This window comes from Alosa pseudoharengus, unplaced genomic scaffold (genome assembly GCF_046254945.1).
Source record: "Alosa pseudoharengus isolate Yale_2024_CS ecotype anadromous, Long Island Sound unplaced genomic scaffold, YU_APseudo_1.1 YU_APseudo_1.1_scf_7, whole genome shotgun sequence".
Lineage (NCBI taxonomy): Eukaryota > Metazoa > Chordata > Actinopteri > Clupeiformes > Clupeidae > Alosa > Alosa pseudoharengus.
In genome coordinates this window covers 11,575,815-11,588,798 of record NW_027468859.1, presented here as the reverse complement: position 1 = coordinate 11,588,798, position 12,984 = coordinate 11,575,815, and the positions used below count along the sequence as shown (strand labels likewise).

At 44.3% G+C, this 12,984-nt stretch overlaps 2 pseudogenes; both read left to right on the top strand.

The window, feature by feature from the left end:
• The first annotated feature begins 555 nt into the window (after window positions 1-555).
• LOC143110336 (uncharacterized) lies at window positions 556-1,829 on the top strand (annotated as a pseudogene).
• Window positions 1,830-1,834: 5 nt separating this feature from the next.
• LOC143110334 (uncharacterized) lies at window positions 1,835-2,721 on the top strand (annotated as a pseudogene).
• Window positions 2,722-12,984: the final 10,263 nt, after the last annotated feature.

Below are 12,984 nucleotides of genomic sequence, written 5' to 3'. Positions count from 1 at the left end.
GCTGGACGAGATGGGGTCCCAGCTGGACTCCGGAAACCCGAATCCAGCCCTTTGGGAGGAGATATGCTACATAACAGATTTGAATCTCCGCACCTCACGCGGCGCGATCCAATGCTGCGGCTACACCATGGGACTGGCCGTCGTCGGTGAGAGGTCATTGTGGCTGAATCTATCAAGCCTAAACGACAAAGAAAAGGTGGATCTCCTCGATGCCGAGGTTGACCCGAAGGTGCTTTTCGGCCCAGCAATCGCTGCAATGCGCACGAAGTGCGACCTGCAGAAGAAGGAGAACGAGGCGTTTGATGTATGTATGCCTCGCAAACAGACACCCCACCCCGCTTCGACGGCTCGCGCCCCGACACCATCCCCGCAGCAGCCGAGGGGATTCCAGCAGCCAGTCAGGCCACCCAGACCCCAACAGGCTGAGCAGACCGCGAACACCCAGCCTAGGGCGTCAGGCCCGAGGTCCTGGGCGAGGAACACCTTCTTCGCGGCCGCCGCCAGGCACCGGCCTGGTAACCCTCAGGGGATACTTAGGTGTCTCTCGCCAACGGGATGATCAGCCAGCTCCTAGGGCTACCTGGCTTGTTCCCCCCCGCCAGCAGCGCTTCGCCCCCTCCGCAAAAGAAGAGGCGTCTGCAAGCACCAGAAACCCCAGCTCATTGTGCTTCAGCCAGCCCGGCTTCCCCGGTGTACAAAGAGAGCGTAATCGAGTGCAGTCACCCCTCGCAGTCACTCACGGAGTCTCACTGCAGGGTAATGTCAATAAAGTGTTTACAATGTGTCATGGCCAGTTCAACTTCCCCATCTCACAGTCAGTTTTCACAAGCACTCCCGCACATACTTTTTCCCCAGCCCCTCTCGGAGCTCCGCTGGAGAGGAGAAAAGTGTGACCGGTGGCGCCAGATAACCTCTGTTATAGAGCCGTTATTAAACATATTAAAATTTTGCCCTCGCCCAGGCCCTCAGCCTCTGGTGCGGGGAAATTCACACGAAGTGTTTCACCTCCCTCTGGCACACGCCCCGTGTTCGCCAGAGGGCGCTCCAACACAACGAATAAACCACATCGGCCCCCTTGCTCCCCAAATAGAAGCCTGGCGTGCGTGTGGCACCCCCCCCCCCCCCCTGGGTACTCTCCACCGTATCGAAGGGCCTTCGATTACAGTTAATAAAGAAACCACCTCCTTTCAACAGGGTTTTAGTTTCAGAGGCTCAGGGGGAATCAGCTCGCGTTCTGGAAGCCGAAATAGCTTCCCTTCTAGAGAAGGGAGCTATACAAAAAGTCCCGAAGGGAGAAATGGAGAAGGGTCATTACTCCCGTTACTTCCTGGTTCCGAAACGGGACGGGGGGCTTCGCCCCATCCTCGATTTGCGTGTTCTGAACGGTCATGTAAGAAAATTCACCTTCAGAATGCTCACTCACAAAACACTGTTCAGCTCTATCTGGCCAGGGGACTGGCTCACTACGGTAGACCTGAAGGACGCATATTTCCACATAGGCGTGATACCTGCACACCGGAAATATCTGAGGTTCGCATCAGGGCACAGCTTACGAATACCTGAGAGTCCTTTTCGGGTATACGCTCGCGCCCAGAATTTCCACCAAATGCATCGAGGCTGCTCTAGCTCCACTGAGACACTCGGGGCTCAGGATATCAGCATTTATAGACGATTACCTTCTATGCTGTTCAACCAGAGAGCAATCGGAGCGAGACACGGCTCGTCTCGTCTCCCACCTCAGAAATTTGGGCTTCAACATCAATCTCACAAAGAGTTGTTTGACACCCTGCCAGAGGATAGAATATCTGGGGGTCCAGATAAATTCTATCTCCTATTGCGCTATATCACTGCACAATGCCTCGCAGCCCTACGCTGGTGGCGGGACCCTGCGATCTTCCTCACGGGAGCCCCCCTAGGTATGGTTTCTCTGAGGAAGGTAATAACAACAGACGTGTCCCTGACATGCTGGGGAGCGGTGTACAAAGGCAGAACAGTAAACGGCATCTGGCCTCTGCACATCCGCAGCCACCACATAAACGCCCTGGAGCTATTAGCAATGATTTTGGCGTTGAAACACTTCCTCCCCTTCATCCACAACTGTCATGTTCAAATCAGGTCGGACAACACGACCGTGGTAGCTTACATCAACAGACAGGGTGGGACGCGCTCTCTCCAGCTTCAGAGGCTCACAGGTGGTGCAGCACGCATCTCGCCTCGATACGCGCCACACACATTCTGGGAGTCCTAAACAGGGGGGCAGATCTCCTTTTCAGAGGGAATCCCCTCTACGGAGAGTGGAGGCTTCACACTCAGGTGGTCGAGATGATTTGGGAGAGGTTCGGCAAAGCTGCCGTAGATCTCTTCGCCTCGCACGAAAACGCGCACTGTCCCCTCTACTTCTCTCTAACAGACACAGATGCTCCCTTGGGTGTGGACGCTCTGGCTCACCCGTGGCCAAACGTGCTTCTTTACGCGTTTCCACCGATGAGTCTCATCTCACCCACGCTCGCCAGGGTAAAAGAGCACGGCCTGTAACTGCTTCTCATAGCCCTCCTTTGGCCAGGGAGGATGTGGCTATCAGAGATAACGCAACTCCTCTACGGAGAGCCGTGGCAGCTTCCTCTGCGCCGGGACCTTCTCTCCCAAGCGCGAGGTCAAATATTTCATCCCTAGCCCGACCGGCTAGCTCTTTGGGTCTGGCCCCTGAGTGGTTCAACTTGAATGCGGTTGGTCTCCCCGATAATGTGATCGCCACCATTCAAAGCGCTCGAGCACCCTCCACACGCGCCCTATATGATAATAAATGGCATGTGTTTGAAAAGTGGTGTGATGACAAACAAATCGTGCCCTTCCAATGTGATTTTGCTAATGTGCTGTGTTTTCTACAGTCATTGTTGGACAAGGGTAAGGCCTTCTCCACGATTAAAGTCTACTTATCAGCCATCTCCGCTTGTCATGTGGGGTTCGACAAAGCGTCGGCGGGCAAACACCCTCTGGTGTGTCGCTTTATGAAGGGGGCACGCCGTTTACTCCCAGCGACAAAACGTCTTTTCCTGTCCTGGGACCTGTCCGAGGTCCTGGAGGCGCTCTCTCATCCGCCTTTTGAACTGATGGACGGAATCGAGTTGAAGCTTCTTACGCTCAAGACTGTCCTCTTACTGGCGCTTGTGTCAGCTAAGCGAGTGAGTGAATTACGGGCCCTGTCAGTGCATCCCTCTTGCTTGCAATTTAGCCCTTCATTCAAAAAAGTGTCTTTACAGCCCAACCCCGATTTCGTTCCGAAGGTCGTTGAATCATCTTATAGGTGTAATTCTTTTGACCTGGACGCGTTTCACCTGCCCCCCTTCTCTTCAGAGGCGAGGCTCCATTGCCTGAGCCCAGGCCGTGCCTTACGCATTTACGTGGACAGGACAAAGATACTTAGGAAAAGTAGTCAGCTGTTCGTGTCATGGGCTACTTCACATCAGGGGCTCCCCATTTCATCCCAGCGTTTGTCTCACTGGATGGTGGAGGCTATTGGTTTGGCTTACGAGGCGAGGGGCGTGCCGCTCCCGGTGCGCCTCAGAGCGCATTCTACAAGGGGTATTTCTACGTCCTGGGCGCTGTTCAGAGGAATATCAGTCCGTGATATTTGCGCCGCAGCTTGCTGGGAAAATCCCCATACGTTTATGAGATTTTATAGACTGGATGTTACTGCGCCCTCACTGGCTCACGCAGTCCTCAGTGTTGGTGCCCGTTTGGTCGGACTTGGACACCAAACTCAAATAGTGTTCAATGTGTGTTATAAGTTGGCATGTCACGTCTGTTGCGAACTCGAGCATGCAATCCGGGAGTTGGCTATATCTCCCATAGTGAGATACCGAGTGAATGTTTGAAAGAGAACGTTAGGTTATTTACATAACCCCGGTTCTCTGATAACAGAGTGAGGTATCTCACCACACTTCCCTTCTTGCATTCACGCACGGGGAAGAGCGCATGCTATGAATGACGAGTAGCTGCTGATACTGTAGTATATATATGGAGGGCGGCCCTCCGTATCACAGCTGTGATTGGTCTGTCTGCGACAGACGTGGTGTAATTGGTGCTTCCGTGGTCGGTCATGCCAGAGGGCGTCTCCCATAGTGAGATACCTCACTCTGTTATCAGAGAACCGGGGTTATGTAAACGATTTTTTTCAGCAGTTTGTGAGACAACATTTCAGTTGTGTATATAAGCGCTTTTTATTTGTATATGTGTCAGGTTTTCAGTATCATATGAATGCATTTCACTAGTGTGCGAGAGAGCGTTTCAATAGTGTATGTAAAAGGTTTCACTAGTTTCAATGAGAGCTTTTTCGTTGTGTATTTGAGAAGCTAATATTTCATTTGTTTGTGTGAGAGCATTTCAGTTGTGTAGCCTACTGTATGTGTGAGGTTTTCACTATAGTTTGTGAATGCTTCATATGTGTATGTGAGTGCATTTCACTAGTAGGCCTATGTTTGAAAGCGTTTCAGCAGTGTATGTAAAATGTTTCACTTGTGCATGTGAGGCTTTCATAGTGTGTGAATGGTTTCATACAGTATGTGTGTGTGAGAGGATGTTTTTCAGTAGTGTATATGAGCGTTTCAATAGTAAATGGTTTCACCAGTGTATGAGAGGTTTTAGTTGTGTATGTTTTGTCTTTCTTGTTAGTAGTTTATTAATCTCTGCAGAGAGGTATCATATGCATCCTACAATCAGGATACAGAGACAAAGTCTGTGCACCAAAGAGACAATCAGTTATTTCTCATACACACATTTATACCTTGCATCGTATCGTAATATCATTGTATCATTGTATTATTACACCTCCCTGGACACACACATGACTTAGTCAATACATTCATTCAACCTTTATTTATTCTCGGAGGGTCATTGAGGGAAGCCCTCATTTTCAATGAAGCCGAGATAACAGAAACAATGAAGTAACAAAATGTAAATAGTATAGGTCTAGGCCTATAAATAAAATAAAACAAAGTAAAATAAATAAATAATAAGATATACATTATAGAGGAGGGAGGAGAAAAATACATAAAATCTTAATAATAAAATAATTATAATAACAATAATAATAATAAAGACATTTACTTAAAGCAGGTACAAATTGACATAGGACGGTTTGTGATTACAGATCTGAATTGATTATAGGAAATCACTGAGTTAATTAAGAACCAAGGACATTAAAACTGGGTTAAGAACATTTCTATCATCATTCCATCTTTGTCATTTCCCCCTCACAGCATGTGCATTCGTGTGTGTGCATGTGTACTGTGTGTGTGTGTGCGTGTGTGTCCGATGTGTGTCTGTGCTTGTGTGTTTATGTGTGTGTGTGTTTATGTGTGTGTCTTTATGTGTGTGTGTACGCATGTGTCTATGTGTGCGTGCGTGCATGCGTGCGTAGTGTACAGTCACTGAATGTACAAATATATTAATTTATTGTATGCCCCCCCCCCCCCCCCACGTGAACGAAATTCCATGAAACTTGGCATGCACAAACTTGACACTTAGAAGGTGTCATAATGATCGATCCATCCTACACTTTAAATTTCGTACAGTCACTAAATGTACACATATATTAATTTATTAATTATATACCTTCGGTGATAGGCCCCCAACAATCCTTCCACAAACAATAGGGCTTCTCACCTCTGGTGCTCAGGCCCTAATGATAATAAAACTTACAGAAACAATGGCGCTTTCGCACCTGGTGCTTGGGCCCTAACAAGACGGTAAATAACACTAGAATAACTCAAATAAAAAAGGTTGAATGTCAATTAAACAAAACACATTTGCATGTCCAAATAAACCTGTTAAAACATACAATGAATAAACTGTAAACTCTATTAACCAGCCCAAATGGAAGTAAATGCGATAGCACTTGAGGGAGAGAAAAGAGACAAAGAACCAAAGGGCACAGGCGTGGGAACAGGGAACTAGACCTGACTGGCACGACAAAGCTGGTTAGGCTGAGGGTGTCAATTTCACCTAATTGCATTTCATTAAAGTGGGCCTCAGTCAAAAACACTGCTATGCACAAAATTGACATGAATGTACTATAATCAGACGGCTGCCCATTACTGTATGGATCAATTCGAGATTTAACATAAGTAGATAACATTCATAGTTATTTATAGATTACAAGAGGCATACAATCCGAGTTGGCCAGAACATGCTGTGCTTTATAGTCAATGCATGAGAGTTTCTATGAATGATAAAAAAAATAATGGAAGTCTTTGGGAGTGTAAAGATCAGAGAGCCTTTTGACAGTTGAGGTTGGGGCGATCACTTTCACTAATGTTCTCTTTCTCTGACCATTGTTATGCATTAAAAGATAATAAATATCCTTCAGCCTTAGGCCTACTGAAATGTTACTCATGTGCATTATTACATATAATCAAAACGACATACATTGAGAGGAGCTAAATATTTCAGATATGTCACTGTGGCCCAGTTTTTGTAAGTACATTGCTGAGAGAGGAGTCACGACGGAAAATCCTTAATGTGAGGATGAGCTTTGCACATCTTCTGAACCAGGGGTAGAGGAGAGCATAAATTATTGGATTAATTGCAGAGTTCAGTTGTACTATAGTCACAGATGCATCTGTAACGTGAACAACCATTGTAGCTGGAACAATGGTACTTAACTGACTAATTATAAAATATGGCAATAAACACATGACAAACACAATGACAAGAATCCCAAGTTTCATGGCAGCTTTCCTCTCTGAATGTCCTCTAGGAAAAGTCTCTCTATACTTTGTAGTACCTGAAATGTGTTGTTCTCTGGTGCACCTAATGCTTATGGCATGTTTTCTAGCAATAACAAATATCTTGATGTACAAAATAATGATGGCACAACATGGTAAGAGGAAAGAGACTATGAAGTCTATGTTTGCCCAGATCCCAAGCTCATCTGTGCTTATTACATCGAAATAAACAAAAGCCAGGTTATACATAAATGAAATAAACCACATTGAGCAAATTACAATAGAAATTACTTTGACTGTGACTTTCTTTGAGTACTGAAATGGGTTGCTCAAAGCATAAAACCGATCCAGGGAAATTAAGGCCACATTGTAAATAGACAGAAATGTAACATATCCAGAACATATTAAGGCTACGTAATGAAGGGTTGTATCAATGTGCAAACCTGGATTCATGAACACCAACAGAAATGGCACACCAGCTGTGCCAACAATCAGATCGGCTGTTGAGAGAGAAACAATTAAGAAGTTTGTTGGTGTGTGGAGCTGCTTGAAGTGTGAGATGGAGATGATCACAAGCAGGTTTCCACAGACGGTCAAGACGACAAGTATAGCTCCACAGGTATAGAAAAGGACAATAGAAGGTGACACCTGAAAATCTTGGTTTGTGTTGTTGGAGCACAATGTTATGTTCAGTTTACTCACAACAATCGAATTCATTAGATTATTTTTGCTGAATTAAATGTTTTCATGAAATAATACTAATAAGAAATCTTAGACAGAATAACATTTACAGGTCCATTTCAAACTATTGCTATTGTGATAGATCTGAGTGTGAAGTAGGCCTATTGGAGGTCAGAGAGGCAAGCTCTCCCTCACTAAGAGGGAAGGCAGTTTGTTGCTGCATATATCTCCCTCCCTAGTGTAGCTAATTTTAGACCTTACAGTGATGCTGGTACAGGGACACTAGGACAACAGTCTGCAGGGACGGACATTGTATCTTGTCAGTGTCGCCCCCAAAAAATTGTGGTTACCACTTAACTGCCTAGTTGCTAGTGAGCTATAGCCTGCTGGCTAAGGTAAAATTTTAAAGGGAATCACGCTACGCTAAAACAGGTACATAAACAGTAAATACAGGCACAAACACACACAATAACAACCCCAAAGTTCTCCCAGAATCCTCAGCGCTTGTTCATCTCGCCACTAGGTCACTGTTACAAACAGTGCAGCATGCAACTACAGTATCATTATTTTTTACTCTTTTGAGACAAGGGTAGGCCTACAGTACACTTTTGTGTAGTCTGATGCGAAATGGGTCTTAAATGTTCATTTTTTTGGGGCACTCTGCTAGACGCTCCTGTTCCTAGATACACTGAACTGATTAATTTAGTTCGGGATAAAAGACATAAAAGCCCGACATCATTGAAAACTGATTGGTTTATTTAGCAAAACATGCCAATCAGGATACGTCTTGCTTCAGGCACACGCGCACCACCCCTCCCTCTCTCTCTCTCCGTTGTGTGCGCACTAAACTCAGATGCATACGTGATTTGTAGTCTCGGTCTTGCGTGCACGCTTTTACTCGCTCACTCTAGATTCCGGGAGATTTTATCTAATTTGCGGGCATCAGGGAGCCGCTATCAATATGGGAGACTTCCGGGAGACTTGGGATGTCTGCGGCAGTGTTATTACATGTCTTTATTAAAATGTAGATATATTCTTATTACGAATTAGCCTAGGCCTGGATGTAAGATCGCAGGATGGCGTCTGTAGGCGTAGGCTACACGGCATTTAAAATTGTTTGTTTACGTTGTGGATAGCTAAATAAATGTAGCCTAATGTTTTTACACCTGTAGGCGTTTTGTCATTAAGCATTTTGACCCTATCGCATGTTATAGTTCTTACGTTTTTTAACCAGTCATGGGTGTCTTTTGGGTGTATTTAAACCAATGAGTGACATCCGTCATTCCAGCAGTGCAACATCTAACAGCGCATCCGTGTTTTCATTATTGACTTGGGTGTAAGTGGCAATTGCTGGTGTTGATATAAAGCAGGTGTCGCCAACCTTTTTTCCTCCAAGGGCTAGGCCTACTTTGACAAAATGAACATGGGCGAGAGCTAATGTTTTATAGGCTATTAGTGTGTATGTATGAGTCGCTTTTTGATTTTCTTTTTGCCATATTTCCCTTCGATCAGCCTAAATCGCGTAGCCTTCTGTACATTTTAAATTTACCTAAATTTATTCTCGGATATGCGATTGAACTTTGACTAGCGCAATCATTTGGCCTGCGTGTTACAGACGCCGATTTGTGTAAAATGAACCGTGAGATGTTGTAGGCTTTTGCACATTTTAATAGATGCTTGCCATAACACGATATAACATAACTGACAACTCATCTCCATCTCATATTGTATATTGTTGGCCTATCATAGCCTACTGTGTTGTGCATGTCATTTCTGCCAAACTGATAAACTAGCACTGGTAAACCAATGCGTCTTTCGTCTCCTGCCATTAGGCTAATTGAGGGGAGGGAGGGAGAGCAACGCAGACAAGTAGGCAAGACTTTATTCTAGGTTCTACGTTAACATTCGCCTTTGGAATCATTTTGCGTTCCAGTGTGTATGGATATATTTTTTAATCGCATGTCGTGTAAGTGCGATTAAAAAACAAACGCATACAAAAATATCAGTTTTTTAAAAAATCTAGATACGTGTAAACAAGCCCTTAGTTTAGTGAAGTTTGAGTCATTTGGCCTCTGGGTGGTGCTATTGTTTGTCCCAGGCCTAATGTCCCTAGTGTGTTGTAATTAAGCAATTCAGCAAGCTTGACAAATGCTGAGAGTGGATTAAGCAGTGTGGGAGGCCCCATTCGCAGCTGAATGTCTCGTTGCTCCAAGGTAAGAACCAGCTAATGTTAGCAAGTGAGCTAACTCATCTCAGTATTGCCTGCAAATAATCACGGTCCTTTGTTTAGAAAGATTAAGGGTCTGGCAAAGAGCAATGTAATGGCCCAACTCAAGGGGCGGCAACAAGCATGCATTTAAAAATCTCACTGCACGCAATTGGATAACACTAGACCACATGATACCACATGTGATAATGGTCACATGATTCAGCTGTATCCCTGAACACTGACCACCATGACCATGACAAGGTACAACAAGGTAGCCTTTATCGTATTACAGTATGTAACATGTTTATGACATGTTTATGTTAGTAACCTCCGCCATTGACTCTATCTCTGATCTTCAGCAGGTTTTAGGGAAGATACAGTGGGCATCGCTTTCAAATGGCCACTTCAGTCGCGCATTACGAGGCGTGAAGCTGCGTGAAGCTATAGTACCACTTTCAGCCACTGTGCGTCGCTCTGCCACTGTACATCGCTCTGCCTGCCGCCCCTTCTGAAAAAGCTCGATTTACCTCGATTTAGGCTACTTGGGTATGGCTTAAGGCTTGACTACACGGTGGTAACGGAAATCGAAATTTGCTGTCTACATTATTGTCAGTGTTGGGTTAACGCAACTACGCAAATCAAAACAGTGGTGTGATAATTGATCCAGTAGAGAAATAACTGTTCAGAATTAATCTGTAGCCTTGGGTAGGCTTTTGCGACGTTTTTAACAGGCTACGCTATAGAGGCTTAGACAACTGACCCACGTTTTGGTTTCGTAAATTAATTTGCCCTACTTCTTGACTGCAATGTAGTCAATTGACTGCTTGACATTTAATTTTGTATTTTTCTGTACAATAAACAAATACATCTGCTTTATGCCGCAGAATTACATTCATATTTCGAATTTACAAAGTACAATGCATCGTTACACTACGTTAGTGTTTCCCAAAACCATAGCAACAAACGTTCGCAACCACTATCGTTAAGTTGTGTAGTTACAACTACACCTCTCGACCTGTGGTAGACGTCACTGACGCCAGTTATTTGTTTGCAAATTAGTAATTATAAATCTATTTAGGTTTCTAATTGATATTTACACTTCTAACCATCATACATCCATATTTTAAAATGCCCAAGGCAGAAAATACATAAATTAAAAGTCAATTTGCAGCCATGTTCACGTAAGTAAAAGTCACATACCTGCAGATAATAATAAGGTGGTGCGCACTTTTTGACGAGTCAGCTGAGAATATGTAGCCTTTGATTTTCATGGAGGGGGGGGGTCCTTGTTAGTTTACGCAAACCAAGCCAAGAAGGCTGATTCTGATTTTGATAATATGATCTGCACAAAAGATAAACTTAGGTAAACAACAATGTCAATATTGTTGTCAAAATCTTAACCCAGATTCGCCACAGCACACAGCGCCACAGTGTGCAGGTGCCCGTTCACGTGCTACTAAACGTCATTAACCACCTTAGTCCAGACTACTGAAGTTTGGAAACTATCATGGTCCACATGTACTGTACTATGTAAGTACGACAGTTTTGGGAAACAGTTGTAACTTACATGTTGGTTAGTTGAACGATGCATCCTGTTAGTAAAAAGCTAACCTCCGGTAAACGCACCCCAGATCAGCTTGTAGGCCATTAGCAATCTGTTTATTTTATTTTATGAAGCCTACACAGTAGATCACATGCCACATTCTCACTTTCAATAGACAGATGCAATAGCCATTGGTCAAGTATTTAGTATAAAGCAATTAAGATAGTACCCTATACAAAAAGTACTTCATACTATCATAAAAATTCGTTAAAACGAATAGCATTTTGCAACTTGACAAAACACTGGATTAAATGTCGTAGGCACAGGAGAAAACTTGTACATCCATTGGCCCGTGGGGAGATCACATGCCAGTTGCCTCTCCCTTCAGTGCTATGACTCGTTCGGCTGTTAGCTTGTTTCGCCAAAAAAAAACTATTGCAGATATCAATGCGTCTTTGTTCATGGGTTTGGCCTTACAGCAGAGGCTTGGAAAACTATGACCCACGTTTTGGTTTCGTAATTTGCCCTACTTATTGACTGCAATGTAGTCAATTGACTGCTTGACAGGTTATTTTTATTTTTCTGTACAATAAACAAATACATCTGCTCTATGCCGCAGAATTACGCACTTGGCCAGCCTATAGAACGGGCACATTTTGGAGAGAATAGAGAATGTACGCACGTAAGAATCTGTAGGCTATTTGTGGCTGGTTACCAGCAAACAATGTTTAATGCATCAAAATCAAAATCATCCCCCCCTCTGGTTTTTACACAAATCGCACCCTGGACACACCTAATTCAACAAGTTTACACGCTCACACGCCACACCTTGCATTTCTCACACAGAGATACTAGGGATGTCAGGGTATCTGCATAATTCGCCTAATTCACCCGGTGGCCAGAATGAGGCTAAAGGGTACACTTGCCATTACACTTCAGTCCAGCAGATGGTGGTGGTAATGCACTCCAAAAAAAAGCTCACCGAAAAAGAAGGGTTCACTGGCCTGTTCTTCTTCAGTGAGTTTTTTTTGGCAGTTTGCAAACGGAGTGCATTACCACCACCATCTGCTGGACTTAGGTGTAATGGCAAGTGTACCCTTTAGCCTCATTCTGGCCACCGGGTGAATTAGGCGAATTATGCAGATACCCTGACATCCCTAGTATCTCTGTGTGAGAAATGCAAGGTGTGGCGTGTGAGCGTGTACCCTTTGGCGGCCAGAAGACACACAGGGGAGAGTCCAACACGGGGGCAAATAGCCTTGGCGCTACAATAAGGTCGTAAAACACCGCACACCACAACAAATATTTTTTTTTCTCCCTTTGTGCAAAGAAAAACTATAAATCGTGCGTCCTTCATTGATAAGCAAACAAGCTGAGGTTACTTATTTTATGAGCAGGCAATGCTAGTCTGAGCGCGATCCAGGATCCAGATCCGGCCGCCTTGTTTTCTCGATCGATTCGCTCGACGTGCACACATACAAATCTTTTTGCTCCAATTATATCAGTATCCGTCACTCGTAGAAGCAGATTCGAGCACTTGTATCAATTGACTTGTAGTCGTGCAAGAAAATCAAAGCGATCTGTAGAATTTTATTAATGAGAAATTATTTCACAGATGCACAACTTCGGATTTGTGTACCTGTAACAAGGATTTGTGAACCTGTAGCCCCTATTTTGTGTTAACAAGATATAAAAAAAATATGTACAACTTCACATTTGGGTTTACAAATGTTCTCAGATTATGAAACACGGATGTGCAAATGTGTTTCGCACCAACTGCGCTGCAACGATTGGAGCAAAAGTGTCGAGTGCATTACTCTTGAAAG